This window comes from Sus scrofa, chromosome 3 (genome assembly GCF_054392235.1).
Source record: "Sus scrofa isolate SSC_HxYL_T2T_F1_AM1 chromosome 3, Sscrofa_HxYL_maternal_Yorkshire_Landrace_v2.0, whole genome shotgun sequence".
Lineage (NCBI taxonomy): Eukaryota > Metazoa > Chordata > Mammalia > Artiodactyla > Suidae > Sus > Sus scrofa.
Window position 1 is genome coordinate 103,411,011 of NC_139385.1, and position 16,068 is coordinate 103,427,078.

At 35.9% G+C, this 16,068-nt stretch overlaps 1 long non-coding RNA gene across 9 annotated transcripts in view; it reads right to left on the reverse strand.

The window, feature by feature from the left end:
- Window positions 1-16,068, reverse strand: part of LOC146404815 (uncharacterized) — a 779,473-nt gene that overhangs the window by 38,099 nt on the left and 725,306 nt on the right. For 5 of the 9 annotated variants that reach the window (XR_014841991.1, XR_014841985.1, XR_014841990.1 and 2 more), the window contains one exon: window positions 15,613-15,747. This is a non-coding gene — a long non-coding RNA (uncharacterized LOC146404815). Of the gene's footprint in view, window positions 1-2,351; window positions 2,434-2,981; window positions 3,168-15,612; window positions 15,748-16,068 lie in introns of all 9 variants that reach the window. The other 4 variants (XR_014841986.1, XR_014841988.1, XR_014841984.1 and 1 more) reach the window with 2 other exon arrangements.

A 16,068-nucleotide genomic window follows, 5' to 3' on the forward strand; every position in this document is an offset into this window, starting at 1 on the left:
AAAATGGCCATACTACCCAAAGCAATCAACAGACCCAATGCAATCCCTATCAAATTACCCATGACATTTTTCACAGAACAAGAACAAACAATCCAAAAATTTATATGGAACCACAAAAGACCCATAATTGCCAAAGCAATCCTGAGGGAAAAAAAAAAAAAAAAAAAAAAAAACACAAGCAGGAGGCATAACTCTCCCAGACTTCAAGCACTATTACAAAGCCACAGTCATCGAGACAGTGTGATACTGGTACCAAAACAGACATATAGACCAATGGAATAGAATAGAGAACCCAGAAATAAACTAAGACACCTATGGTCAATTAATCTTTGACAAAGGAGGCAAGAACATAAAATAGGGAAAAGATAGTCTTTTCAACAGGTATGCTGGGAAACCTGGACAGCTGCATGCAAATCAATGAAACTAGAACACACCCTCATACCATGCACAAAAATAAACTCAAAATGGCTGAAAGACTTAAATGTAAGACAAGACACCATCAAACTCTTGGAAGAGAACATAAAACATCAGCCTTACAAATGTTTTCTCAGGTCAGTCTCCCAAAGCAACAGAAATAAGAGCAAAAATAAACCAATGGGACCTAATCAAACTGACAAGCTTTTGCACCAAAAGGAAACCAAAAAGACAACTTACAGAATGGGAGAAAATAGTTTCAAATGATGCAACTGACAAGGGCTTAATCTCTAAAATAGACAAACAACTTTACAACTCAACAGCAAAAAAGCCAACATCCCAGTTGAAAAATGGGCAAAAGACCTGAATAGACATTTCTCCAAGGAAGATATACAGATGGCCAACAAGCACATGAAACAATGCTCAACATCACTGATTATTAGAGAAATGCAAATCAAAACTACCATGAGATACCACCTCTCATCAGTCATAATGGGATCATTAATAAGTCCACAAATAACAAATGCTGGAAGGGGTGTGGAGAAAAGGGAAGTCTCCTGCACTGTTGGTGGGAATGTAAACAGTATGGTGGGAATGGAGAACAGTATGGAGGTACCTTAGAAATCTATACATAGAACTACCATATGACCCAGGAATCCCATTCTTGGGCATATATCCAGACAAAACTTTCCTTGAAAAAGACACATGCACCTGCATGTTCATTTCAGCACTATTCACAATAGCCAAGACAAATGCTTCCCAGCAGATGACTGGATTAAGAAGATGTGGTATATATACACAATGGAATACTCCTCAGCCATAAAAAAGAACAAAATAATGCCATTTGCAGCAACATAGATGGAACTAGAGACTCTCATACTGAGTGAAGTTAAGTCAGAAAGTGAAAGTCAAATACCATATAATATCTCTTATATCTGGAATCTAATACATGGCACAAATGAACACCTCCACAGAAAAGAAATCATGGACTTGGAGAATAGACTTGTGGTTGCCAAGGTGGAGGGGAAGGGAGTGGGATGGATGGATGGGGTGCTTGGGGTTAACAGATGCAGATTATTGCCTTTGGAATGGATTAGCAATGAGATCCTGCTGTGTAGCACTGGGAACTATGTCTGGTCACTTATGATGGAGCATGATAATAGAAAAAAGAATGTATACATATATGTGTAACTGGGTCACCATGCTGTACGGTAGAAAATTGACAGAACACTATAAACCTGCTATAATGGAAAAAATAAAAATCATTATATTGAAAAAATTTCTGTGGCATCAAAACCCATAAAATAGAGAAAAGTAATTATTGTATCTTTGCCTGAAAAAAAAGCAACAATTTTTAAAAATGTATTTTCTTGCCTGAATACTGCACCCTATTTGAAACATTCTCTGTTTACAAATGAATACCTCAATGAATGGACTTTCTTCATTTGGGTATATGTATACGACTGAGTGAGCATATCTGAGTGTGTGTAAATAAATATAGATATACATATGGCAGTAGATCAAATAAAGATTATTTTCAGCAAAGAAAATGCATGACTTATGAATGCTGGTGCTGTTTACACTTCTGCCTTGAAGGATTAGGATTTGTTAACTTGTAAAAAACTGAGTTTATTACAGGTTTCAATTAAATGCTGCCTAGGGATGAAATATGATGTGAAATTTAATACAATGTAAAATTGAATCACATCTATGAAATATAAAAATTAAATCCACTTGATTACTAATATACGTATAATTCAGGATTCCTATTTTTATAAGTTTGGGGCTTGGTGAAAAATATAAACAGACCATATTTAATAATCATTGTGTACAGTGTGTGGATGTATGTATGAATAAATATGCATATAAATGTGTTTATTTATAATAGCATATCAAAGTAAATGTATTCTATCATAAGAAACATATAATAAAATTACCTGAAAAATTATCTCCATTTTTGAGGGATTCAAGTACTTTCCAAGGGTAGAACTGAGAAGATACACTTTGATACCAGCGTATCTGTAATACATGTTCATAATTTGCTTGATTTCACTTGGCAGAGCCCTTTTTGTCCCATAGAATATTACAAAGCTCTGACGCACATTCAAAAGTGTGTGAAATATATCATAGAGTCCTTCACTTTATAGTACTATAATGTGGAGAAAAAAATGGTTGTGACGGCTTAGGTTCACTTTTGGTGTATATAAATCTCCCAGAGTAATACTGAAATGCTATACTTGAAAATTCAAAAGTGGTGACATTCTTAAATAATGAATGTTATTTACTGAGTTTTGAATATCTCCTGTTAGAAAGAAGTTGTTAACTGGACACTCATCAAGCCTGCAATATATGTAACTTTGTTTTTGTTGTCAATGACAAAACCAAATGACTCCTAAAGGTTAATCACTGGCACTAAGGAAAACTGAAATATGCATCTGTAATCAGAGGTTCAGATTCAAGGTGAACCAAGCAAGAGAGCTCACAGATATAAACAGGAGTCTTTTTCTATCTCCTAGAAAAACAGATTTCTCTGGCATTCTGAAATGATTGACAGTTTTAAATAGTACCTCGAAATGGTCCAGATGTACATCTCCTGGGGAACAGAATGATCAAATGGTTCCATCATGAGATTACTTCTCAGGATGATCAACAGATATCACCTCCCACAATTGTAGTTGGGCCTGATTCAAATGTATACCAGGTAAAAGCAGCCAAACCATGTGGTAGGTTTGAAGGACAAAAAGGAGATTTCCCTGCAGGCAAAAAAAAATTTATCCACATCCATCAAACTTTTTATAATTATACACTAGGATTAGAATATTTTGAGTACTACAAAGTCCCACAAAATATACATAAAATATTCCCAGGAATGTTAAAGCCACAAACCACTAAAAAAATTTTAGAGAAATCTTCGTGTTTCTCAACAGGAGTGCTATTGCCATTTTTTTCTTTCTTTCTTTCTTTTTTTTTTTTTTGACAGCTTTATTATTGTGACATACAATACATCTGACATACAATAATCTTCGCTTATTAAACTGTGAAATTTGATAAGCTTTGAAAAACCATAAATAACTACAATCAAGACAGTGAACAGGTACGTTGTTCCCTAAAGTTTCTCATACCTCTGTTGCCCCTGGGTCTTAGTCCCTCCCTGTCTCCCAGGTAAACCAGTGCTCTGTTTTCTGTTACTATAGATTTAGTTTGCATTGTCTAGAATTTTATATATTTAGAATCATAATTTATGTATCTTTCATGTCTGGCTTCTTTTGCTCAATGTAATTATTTTGAGAGATTTGTCCATGTTGTTGAATATCTCAACATTTCATTCCATTTTATGATTAACAGTATTTCATTATATAGTTACACCACAATTTTTTAGCCATACAAATATTGTTGGACATTTTGTTTCCAGGTTTTGGCTATTACGAATAAGTCAGATTCAAACCTTTGAGTTCTGATCCTTATGTAGACATATGTTTTATTTTCTTTTGAGTAAATCCCAAATAGAAAGCCTATTTCTTAAGTATGTAAGAAATTGCCAAGTTATTTTCCAAAACATTTCTACCATTTTACATAAACATCAGTTTTTGAAGGTTTTAGTTCCTCCATATCCTCACCAACACTTGGTATAAACAGACTATTTAATTTTAACCAGGCGGCAAGCATGTAGTGGGAAAATAATTGTTTTCATTTGCATTTCCCTAATGACTTATGACATTGAGAAACTTTTTTTGTGCTTATTGGCCATCTGTGCATCTTCTTTGGTGAACAATTTGTTCAAATAGTTTGCCCATTTTTAAATTGGGTTTTTAAAATTATTATTATTGGTTTTGAGTTTTTTTTTTAATGTTCTGCGTTCAAGGCCTTTATCAGTTACATTTTTCAAATGTTATTAAATCTGTGTGTAGGAAACATGGTTGGTTAAGATCCCCAATACAAATTAAATAGCTGAAAATTTTTATTCAAGCTGACCTCTCTTTTGCAAGTAACCAAAGATGAAAAGGATTTTAAACCTATTAGTCCTTTGAAAACTATGGTGAGCTAGTCTTATTTCTGAGTCTTAGAGTAACACACTTTTCTGTAGTGTAGTGATTATGGACAGTTTCTGGAGTTACTCTGAACTGAAAATCACTCAGCTATATTCTAGCTGTGTGATCATATATATGATCCTTAAACTTATCTATGGCCATTTTGTAAAATGTGATAATATTAGCAGCTGCCACATGGTGTTGTCATAGGGGTTAAATGTATTTATGCACATAAAGCATGCAGAGAATGAATGCTCAATACCCAGTCACTGTTGTTTCACGAACTCATTATTATTATTTGCCCACTTCTACCTAGATCCTATCTGTTCTAAGTCCTCATTAGCTCGGCCACCTTCTCAGGCTGATGTCTTACCCTTGGAGGAATGCATTTCAAAGGCCACAGGTATGTTAGAAGAAGCAAATTATGTTCTTGAGGTTTGACTTTCAAAGAAACCATATGAATTAGGTGAAACTCTCTGGTCGTCAGATAGTGCCAAGATAAGCTGCTGATCAAGATAAGGGCATCTGGGCACAGAGAAGGAAGGATAGCACATATTTATAGTGTGCCTTCCATCAAGGCAGTTTATTTAAATTCATCAATTTGCTCCCACAGCTGGATCCTGACACTAAATTTAGTCTGACTTAAGGATCTCTGAAATGATAGCGTGTTATTCAGAGTTGAAAAAGAGTGTATTCTTAGGGTGCTTTAACTTTTATCTTAATAAGATTAAAATGGAAACTTTCCCCAAATACCTGCTGACCAGTCCTTTTTCTCAAAAGAAGGTTCCAAATTGGCCAATGGATAGTTTATGGAGGCAAGACTTTCAGAAACTTCACTTTCAGAGAATGTGATGATTCATCTTGGTCTGAGCTCAGATAATAAGGATTCTGAAATACTTCTCCATCCCTCTCCACACACAAACAAAAAGCCACACGTGTGCGAAGGGGAAAATGGATTTGAGGTGAGCTAGGCTGGTGCCATATGGAAGGGTATGAGAAGACATGAGTCTGACATTTGGGGAAACAGCAGGAAATACTTTTAATATTCAAATGGGCTTTGGGTTGGCATCAGCAAATACTTAAAAGTATGTCATCCCTCTTGATTATGGAGGTGCACTGGGGCTGAAGGCTGTGGCCATTTTACTCAGCATTTTCTTTCCAGTGCCTAACACAGTGTTTATTATATAACAAAAGCTCCATAAACATATAAAATGTGTATTTTCAAATGGCTAAACTTCATCCTCCCCTCCCACAATGCAAAATTCAGCTTCCTGAATTTTCCTTATTTCCCCGAATCTTGACAGATTAGACAAGGTGTGATTTTGAGGAAAGTTTCATTTGCCCTGAAACAAATACTACATCTTTTCCTCTCCCGGACTAAATAATGTCATGGCTAATGCCTTTGTAATGACTTCAGAAACTGACCTCAGAAACTGACCTGTTCACATATACTACCAAGGATGTAGCTTTATTTAGATACTTGACCAGCACGCTCTAGACCAGGAAGAGAACACTTAAGCTTTGAGAATCTTGACTTTTCCTTATTCTTTTGATTTCACTTCTTTTACTTCTCAAAGGCCAGTTACCTAGAGCAACAGAAGCTCACGTTTAGACACGGCGACTATTGGAGGAAAGGGCTGAGGCTGATAGTTAGCTGTTCCTACCTGGGCCAGAATAGCTGTCATTGGCAAATTACAAAAGGGACTGTGAAATAAAATTCACATTTTATGGCAAGACAAGAAAAATGGAAACAAAAGTTTTCTCTGCTCTTGTTCCTCCTCTTTCCCTGCTACTGTGCCTTGTGTATCTGCAAACCTTCCCCATAAACAAAAATACTTGGTCAACCATAAAGAACAACATTCACCCAGCATCAAGACAACTCTGTTTTTGTTTTTTTTTCTTTTTGGTCTGTTTAGGCCTGCAGCCATGGCATATGGAGATTCCAAGGCTAGGGGTTGAATCAGACCTGAAGGCACCAGAGCCACAGCAACCTGGATCCAAGCTGTGTCTATGACCTATACCACAGCTCACGGCAACACCAGATCTGTAACCCACTGAGCAAGGCCAGGGATCAAACCTGCGTCTTTATGGATGCTAGTCAGTTTCATTTCCACTGGGCCACAACGGGAACTCCAAAAGACAACTCCTTAAAAGATGACATTTCTTCCTGACCTTCTTGACTTTGTAAGGGGCTACTCAGTTCTGGATTTTGTAAACTGTTGAAAACACTTCATTTAATGTATGGCCCTCTGTCTCGAAAAACTTATGTAATTGTGCCATGACTTCTAACAAGTGGAATAGTTCTCAGAGCTTTCTGAGATGCTCTTACTGGGTAATAATCCTCAAATTTGGCTCAAATAAAATTTTCCCTTTCTTTCTTAGATCATCTGATTAATTTTTCATCCACATATGCTTGGCACAGCCGGCATATCAGAGACACCTACCAGCGGACACCTGGTGTCTACCCAGAACCAGCACTCAGTACCAGCATGGGCTCATCGAGCCCCACTGGTTTCTCACTGCTCCTCAGTGTTGTGTTGAGTTCTCTTGACAGAGACTTCATTGTTTGGGTGCTGATCCTAAAAATTTTATTCCAGCTAGTTTTCACTTAAGACTTGTAGTCTTACCAGACACCCATGCATTTCATAGGCAGGACCTAGAAGAAGGTCAGGGCAAGAGGCCTAGGGAAGCATAGGGGGCTGTGTTTCTATTAAATTTGCCTTAAACTGAAAAATAAAAGGGAGTTGATATATGGTCTGAACAAAAATTTGCTAGTGAAATTAAAGACCCAGCTTAGCTCCAAAGAATAAAGGGACATTTTGTTCCTTCCGGCCACATGGCATCCTCAAACAACTGAAGGCCTTGTGGGAGGGTCTGAGCATCAATCCTTGAGACTTGCAGCAGCCCACAGGGGAACCACACCACAATTAGTCAGTAAGTTCTGCTCATCTGGCAACAGAGACTGATCATCTAGTGCTCTGAGCACGTGACAGTTTTAGGTTATCATAGAGAGAAAGGATTGCTAAAATTTGGCCTCTGTCTGCTGGTACCGAATTTGAAACACAGAAACAGAGTTTTGGGTAAAGGAGGAAAAAATAGCTTTATTGATTTGCCAGGCAAAGGAGGGTCACGGGAGGCTAATGCCCTAAAGACTATGCCCCCCGCTTTGGAAAGAACTGCAAGGAGTTTTATAGCAGAAAGGAGAAAAACAGGTTTTTGTATAGGAATCAGGTTTGGGATAAAAAAGCATTCTTCTTTCTTTGGAGGAATCTTAGCAAAACTGGAGTTAGAGTTCTTGGTATGAACATGATGATGGTATTCTGCCTAGAAGAACAGTACTTTCAAAAAGGGCATATTGATCAGAGATTAAAACAAACTAGCAAAGTTCCTGAAAAACATGTGCTAATAATCTTTAACCCACAGGCAATTATGCTCAGGGTGCCTAATCTTTAGTTTATGGGTGATTGTGTTTAGGGTATAATTAAGCCAGGGAGCAGGACAAGGAAGGACTCTAAGCTGTTCAATTTTAAAGTATTCATTTCTAGAAGAAGCATAAGGAATATAACTTTTCTCTTAGGTGCATAAGATGCCTATATTACCATGTGTATCCCTTGATAGGGAACCAGGATCCTGCCCCAAGGCTGTACTATTGTTCCTCGACTCTTCCTTCTTTGTCTTGGCATCCCCTTCCTTCCCTGATCAGCAACTGTCTGAACCTGCCTTAGGAACTTAGGGAAGGTCATGGTGGCTGAATGAGGCCATTTCCTAAGAACAAGAAATGGGAGACACAGAAATGCTTTTGTGCTCAGGAGCCCCACAGGGCTCTGCTTGGTTTCAAAACTGAGCCTAGTATAAGAAGCAGAACTAACCCCAGGGTAACTCCTTGGGGGTTAGACTCAGAAGCAGCACACATATGATCCATTACACTGTCCTCAGAAAGTGAATCATATCATATCAGATTTAGGCTATGAAATTAATACTGGGAAATTGTGCCTCAAAGGCCAAACAGCTCCCATGCAAATAGTCACCTATGGGAACACCAGCCGGGTTTCTGTATGCTTGAAAGTAGTTAATTGAGAATCAAAGGAAACTGGGCCCCAAAATGGCCAAGCTGATATTCTTTTGACATTCCAAAACAATTCTGAGTGTGCAGTGAAAACTGACAGTCTTCTGGATCTGTGCCCCCAGGGTCTATTGGGAACAACTGTGATGTTTTTCTCTTTTCTAAAATTAGATTAGCAGGATAAAAGTTGCAGGGTTTACTCTGTGGATCCTTTGAATTGGAGAACCATCTAACTTGCTGAAATTTTAGAGAGCTCTCTTCTTAAACTATGGTACCTCTTTTAATTGGCAAGTGAAAGTCCTTGAAGACTTCAAAAATTCCAAAATAGCCTAATTGAAAGATTTGTTGTAGAAAGCTCATGAAAGATTAATGATATAACAGGTACCTAAAACTTTTAACTACTATTCACCTCTATCCTTGAGTAGTCCTTCTAGTAATCTGCTGTACTGCCTTTCCACGCTGAAGAAATTAAATGGTTACCTTTAGAAATGGGACCAAGTGAGGCTGTAGGCAGCCTTCTTCATATCAAAGGCCAAACTGAGGACCACAGTTAAAAGAATTTCTTCAACCCAGGGAGGATCTTCAAGTGTTTGTAAATGGGGTTACCAAAAAAGAAGGCCATGGGCTGACTAAACTGAGCTAGTAGAATTTTTTTTTTCTTTTTTGTTTTTGTTTTTGTTTGTTTGTTTGTTTGTTTGTTTTTTTGGTTAGGGCTTTCTCCTCTAAACTAAGTAAAGGAAAGTTAAACATTTCAATTATAGGAGAGTGGTTGTGTCAGTTCTTTGATATCACTGAGGTGGCCACCCAATTCTTGAAGGAAAATAACAACTCCCCTTGTTTTCCAAATCTAGAATTTACAGGACCAGAGGTATAGCTCCAGAAACAGTCCAAAGCTCAGAAATACTTTTACCACTCCAAAAACTTCCCCAGTTTATCGTGAGAAGTTTGTAAGTATTGAGGAAAAAAATTGTTTTCTGGCCTGAAGGGAGCAAACTCATCCTAGGAGGAATTTCTCCTCCTATGCCTTTGAGATGAAAATATTTCTATCCAGCTTTCTCAAAGAAACCTTACCTCTGCCATCTTTTTTTTTTAATTACTCAATGAATTTATTACATTTATTTGTGATTATCATTGACCTCTCCCATCTTTTCAAAATGCAAATTTGAGGAAGGGAGTTAGGCAATTTGGAACCTGACTTGTCCAAACAAATAGAAATCTTAAGTGTCTTTTGATAAATATTAGTAAAAATGTGTTTGACCATCTTAACGGGTGACTTTTTTGTTCCATATGCCAGAAATCCAATTTGAATTCAATCTCTTTTGTAATTGAGGGGTTTTATATTGTTGTATCTGATTGATGGCTGAAATTTTGAAATGGGAACTATGACGTCTCTGTGTTTGTACATATCTATATATGTACTGTAGATATGTAGTATTATCCAAATTAATTTGTAAAGGAACTCTATTTAATTCACTTAAAGGAAATTAAATACTTACCCAAATAGTCAGAAATAGAAGAAACTAACCAGAAGGAACTCTGAGTTCACAAGATCTGGGAAATATTCAGTACTAAATAAATACTTGCTTTTTTAATGTTAGCTTAGCTTGTCGGTTTAATACAGACATATCTTTAACACCTTCAAGTATTAAGTATAATACTTTTATTGTACCTAGGTTTACTAGAAATCATATGAGACCTTGTTATTCCTGTTACAAAGTTTGTCGGCAAGAAAAATAATGATATGACAAGACTTTGAAGTCAATAAAATAGAGGTAAACTCTTTAGGAATAATTGTGTTTTGAGAATGTCTGCTTTAAGGATAGTATCTCCAGATTTTGGTAAATTGAAACTAAGTTAAATGACAATAATTCATTCATTATTTGGGTCATTTCAACTAACATAAAATAGTGGAACATTAATTACTGCATACTCTAGGTTTTCCTACTTTTGTCTTCTTTTGCAAACCTGAAGATCTTTGGGTTTATTAAATATATGCTTACCCCACATTGAGGAAAGAAATTCTATGAGAAGGTATATGTTTCTAGAAGTTATAAAATACAAAAATACATTCATAAGTGCCAACCAATCAAGGAATGCTGGCATGACAGTTTACAATAACTTGCTTCTTGGTTTTCACTAGAGATTCAGGTTCTAAGGTTAAGAATTGTAAGGAAACATTTCAATATGCAAGGAAATATGATGTGTGTTTTCAACAAAGAAGGTATGAGAATTGGAAATGCATTTTGTTAAAAAAAAAAGATTATTTTATCCTAGAACTGACTGTTTCTGAGTAGAAGACAAAGCAAGGGACAGATTAATAAGGATACAGAAAGTTGTGAAAGGTCTGTGGAGGAGGAATAATGAGAGAGTACGGTGCATGTTCAGGACTGGCTGAGGTAAGACTGAATTTAATTAAGAACGTGATTGTTAAAGGTAAAGTGGTACAAAACCTGAATGGTTTTGTCCTCTTAGAAAGAAAAATTTTTCTTAAAATATTGAACTTCTTTTGGGTGAGACTGTGTGAGGTTCTTTGCCTTTAAATGCTCTGTATTTGCTACTGAGATCTCTTATTGTTACTCTGGCTAAGTGAATGGATATTGTTTCACGGTGACCTGTAATTTCATTTGAGCAAGTGTTTCAAAATTTTTTGATATATTTGACAAACTTCCCAAATTCTAAATTCTAAATGAAATTTGCCTTCTAGCTAACCTGGAGATTTTTCCAAAGGGTCCCTAGAATACTTCAAAATATGTTTTCTCTCCATTTCAGAGAAAGAAATAGTAAACTAATTAGGCTTTATTTGGTATTACATGGGAAACACTGCCAAATAAGTGGTGATAAAACTTCTTAAGACTGTATTATAGGGGTAAATGTTACCAATATATATGTATCAGAAATTATATGGAACTCCTAAAATTCTGGTATGTCCTGCTAAATGATATCAGTCATAATTTTAGTAATTACCTTAAATTGTTTTATGTCAAAGCAGTAACCAAGTTTCTTTTCAATTGTATTGTAATCAGATCCTTAACCTGTTCTTTTTAAATCTTTTGTCATTTATATACAGTTATTATCATACTCTAATGATTTCTGCAAAATGCTTCATCTTCAAGAGTATTTGTAGCAAGGACTTTTTGACAAGTACAGGTTTCTGATAACTTTCAGATTATACCACTGCAGTAGGTAAGAAATTAGAGAAGAAAGCCTGATGACTTCATAAAACTGTTAATAGAAGATTTTAAGGCTAAGGATTAGTCATGTAGAATTGAGAAAAATTATGAATACGGTTACAATTTGGGGATTTTGTCTGAAATATTATTGGTTTTTAAGCTGTGTTTTCTATATACAAAGAAACCTTTAAAGTATACCTCTGTAAGTGGAATGGAAACATTTATCTTTTCTTTCTACCAGATCCCTCTGGAATTTGGAAACTCTTAAGTTTCCAGCAGCTTTCTCAGGCATATGAGTAAAGCCATGTCCTAAAAGGTGCAGGGATCTCAAGGTATTTGGGGGACCTTGAGAAGAGGTCACTCAAATCCATCACCCAAATCTATAGATATTATAGGCGGAATCTATCACACATCATTGGTATGTCTTTCCTGGATTTGAGGTTTTAAATTTCAATCTGAGATTCTTTATGAAAAGTTCCAGCACATATAATTTAAAAGAGTTTTTTTGTGGGCAATTCACCAGACGTATTCGGCAAACAAATTAGTCTTAATTTGGCAATATCTGGTAGAAATTAGGGTAATTTTAGAGAGAAAATGATTGTTTCAGTGAATATCAAATTTTAGTTTTGCTAATTGAGGTTTGTATTCACTGGCTAAGACTCACTTCACAGACAACTTCTTGTAAATTTCAGTCACGAAAAGGATATCAGATATAGGACCCTTTACAGCTGCATTGGAGGGGACTACATTAGGCTTCTGAATGAACTCCTGATATCTTATTTCAACTAAGAACAGTACTCTATGACCAAGATAAGAAGAAAACAATATCTGAAGTAGACAGCTAAACCAAGATGCCATAGCATCTGGCATCTGTATTGATTACTTTGACAACTGTTCTTATTTTTGCTTATGAATGAAATGTATTTCTGGGGCTCAGTCATATGCAAGCTTCAAAAATCAATCCAATTCCTGAGTTTTGCTGCCAACCACTTATGTCCAGTATTCCCAGGTTACCCTGATGGGCTTCTCCTCTCCAAGGCTCTAACTGAATGGTCCTTAGAAATTTTACTTTAAAAGAAGGAAATCTACCACCATAGAAATTAATGTTACCAGCAATATTACTAAGTGAGACTCTGGCCAATTAGTGATGCCTGTTCTGAACCTGGCCACAAATACTCCTCGTCATTAGATGTTGAATACTGGGTAGCTCCTAACAGGACCCAGTTAATTTGTGGAGCAAGTTTATGACTTTCGCTCTCCCCAAGTTTGTTAGAAAGATACAGATTGGTTTCCCTTGGGCTCAGGGTCACCTACAGGTGGCCTTGGAAACAGGGCACACTGGTTTCTATTAGTTTTCCAGTGGTGTGACCATTTGGCCACAATATTTGGTAACTCATCTTATGACCCATGAAGTGTTAAATTTCTGCTCTGAAAAATACACTTCCCAGTTTAGGAGAAATACTAGGAAAATGGTTTGGTTCAGGAGGATTTTGGCTTACATCTTTGCTAATGACATCATTGTTGCCACTACTAATTTAAATTACAGTTGATGGAACTTATAAGGTGATAATTTCTTGCCTTTCACAGTGTGTGTCACCTGTACACACCAACACAATAATAATGTCTAATCAATGTGAAACTATAGATCACTTCTATACAAGCAGCCACCCTGGCTTCAAGAGCCCAAATATTCAATCACCTAATGATTTCAACTGAAAGATTAATGATCAATAGAAATTGTGAAATAAAATTCATATTTTATGAACATACCAGAAATATTCTAACATAAAAAAGTTTTCTCTGTTGGCCCCCTCTATTCCCCCTACTGTGCATTGTGTATGTGCTTTATGAAGTAACCAAACCTCCCCTATTGGCAGAAATACTGCTCAATCATAAAAAGCAACATTCTCCTAGCATAATAAGATAACTCCTTAAAAGATAACATTCCTTCTTTACCTGGCAAGGGACTACTTAAATCTGGATTATGTAAACTGTCAACAATATGTCATTTAATATACAGCCCTCTAGTTCAGAAAAACTTACCTAACTCTGCCTTGACTTCTAACAGGTAGAACAGTTTTTGGAGCTTTCTGAGATACTCTTCCTGGGTTATAATCCTCAAATTAGGCTCAAAAAATTTTTCCATGTCTTTATTAGGTCAACTAATTAATTTTCATTGTTAAGAATTATATTTTTCAGATATGATTACTGATTATAACTATTATGATCATAAATATATATATATATATATATATATATAAAACAATCAGATACATTACTGATTTTTATGGCCATTAGGTTCAGGTAGCCTGAACTTGTATATGTGTGCAGTGCTCATGATCTAAAAGCTTTATTCTAGATTACAGCTTAATATTATATTAAGAATTACAGTAATAGAGGAAAAAAAGGAAACTATTATATAGCCACTTAAAAAAGTTAAATGAGGAGTCCAGGATCACACAGCAAATCAACTGGTAGACCCAGAATTCACGTCCAGGTCTATCTGAATCTTTTGTCTCCATGACACTGTCACTATTTACTGGATAACATCTAATAAATGCCATGGAAGAGTGCAAGGCACTCAGATGTCAGTTATAAATGTCTCTTAACTGTTACTTGCAAATCGATTAGCTCTATTTTTTCTAATTCAAGTGCCATTTTTAAGGCATTGTAGAATATACAGTTTGAAAAATTACACCATGTTTTTTAACATATCGCAAGTATTTCATAACTTTTTTAAAACCTGGGATTTATAAAAATCATTTTTCTTAAGCTTTGATATACTTGACATCCAATTCTTCACCATGGGGGTGGTATAATTTAGGAATTTCAGGGCACATTTTGACAAACATTTTCTGTACACACAATATTCTAGATATAGATAGGGTGATAGTTTTATGCATCCAATTGATATGTTTATTTCCTCCTCACTTGTATATTTAATATAACTTTATATGTAACATGCATTTTCAAAGTAGCTCTAAAATCACTACTGAATTTAAAATGTACAGATAGATGGTGGGTTTGATAGAAGCAAGCTATAAGTAATAGTCTGAAGCAAATCTATCAATATAACATTTATGTGATTGTGGAAAAATGGTACCTTACATAGTGTAACAAACAAAAATATAATTGTCAACATGATGAGCTGTCCTCTGACCAATAGATTTGAACTTCATCAGAATGCTGTTTGTGGACATTAAGGTTAAATGAGTCTCGGGTCCTGGTCCAAGAGGATTATTGTTCTTAGAAGAGCTAACAAAGAGCTCTCCCTCTTCCATGTGAGGTCACAGTGAGAGGCTGACATTTATAAGCCAGGAGAAGGGTTCTCACCAGAACTTAATGATGCTGGCACACTGATCTCACACTTCCAGCCTCCAAAGCTACGAGAAAATACATTTCTGTTGTTTAAGCCACTAGTCTGTGGTATTTTGTTATGGTAGCCTGAGTAGACTGAGACAAGGGCTTTAAAAACATCTAACTCCAAACAGCAGTCTAGTTTACTTAGTTCCAGTTGGAGAAGAAATCATAGAAACAATAAATATATTGATAGATCTTTACATCAAATGAATCAATCAATAGATAGATGAAGACATATTTCATTATGGGCCCAGATGAGAGCTTTAGTGACTTTGAAAATTTCTGAATGTCATGATAACAAATGTGAATCTATCGATCAAGATACAAGCTCAGAAGTTACTCTCAAGTATTTGATGGATAATGTGCCAATAGCTCACATTCTCCATAGAGGACATGATGTCCAATGGTAATAGTATTTTCAGGAATTTAGTGACCTATCAAATTGGCAGAGACCCCAAAGTACAACCACAGACCTTTTGAAAGGGTTACTTAACTGCATAGTGGTGCCTAACCTGAAAGTCAATATTGTTTTAAAAATTTGCAGACATATGAAAAAGTAAAGTAAAAAAGTAATTACCTATTTTTGTGCAGCAGAGTAAAAGGGTAGAAGCCACATGAAATAATGGATGTGGTGTGTAGGACTGATAATATTGCTGAAAACAGGCTGAGCGAGCAGCAGATGAGAGATTCTTCATAGTCCACTTCCCAGCTCCTATAAAAAATAATACCAATGTAATGTCAACATATATGATGGGCTTCAGTAATGCAGTTACATATGCTAGACAATGAGGAAAGTTAATAATCACCTGTCTTGGGCCTCAACTTATTTACCAGTAATCTGTATTATAAGGTTCCATTGGAAAACTTCTTAAATAATTTAATAGGGTGCAGCATCCCCAAGGATGGGAGAAGATTTTACAACTCTAAGTGCATTGATACATTCATGTAATTATCAAATATTGGTGACTATGCATTTGATGTATAATGTACGGATGTGAGAGTATTCTTTTTATTTAGGCGGCTCATAAAACAA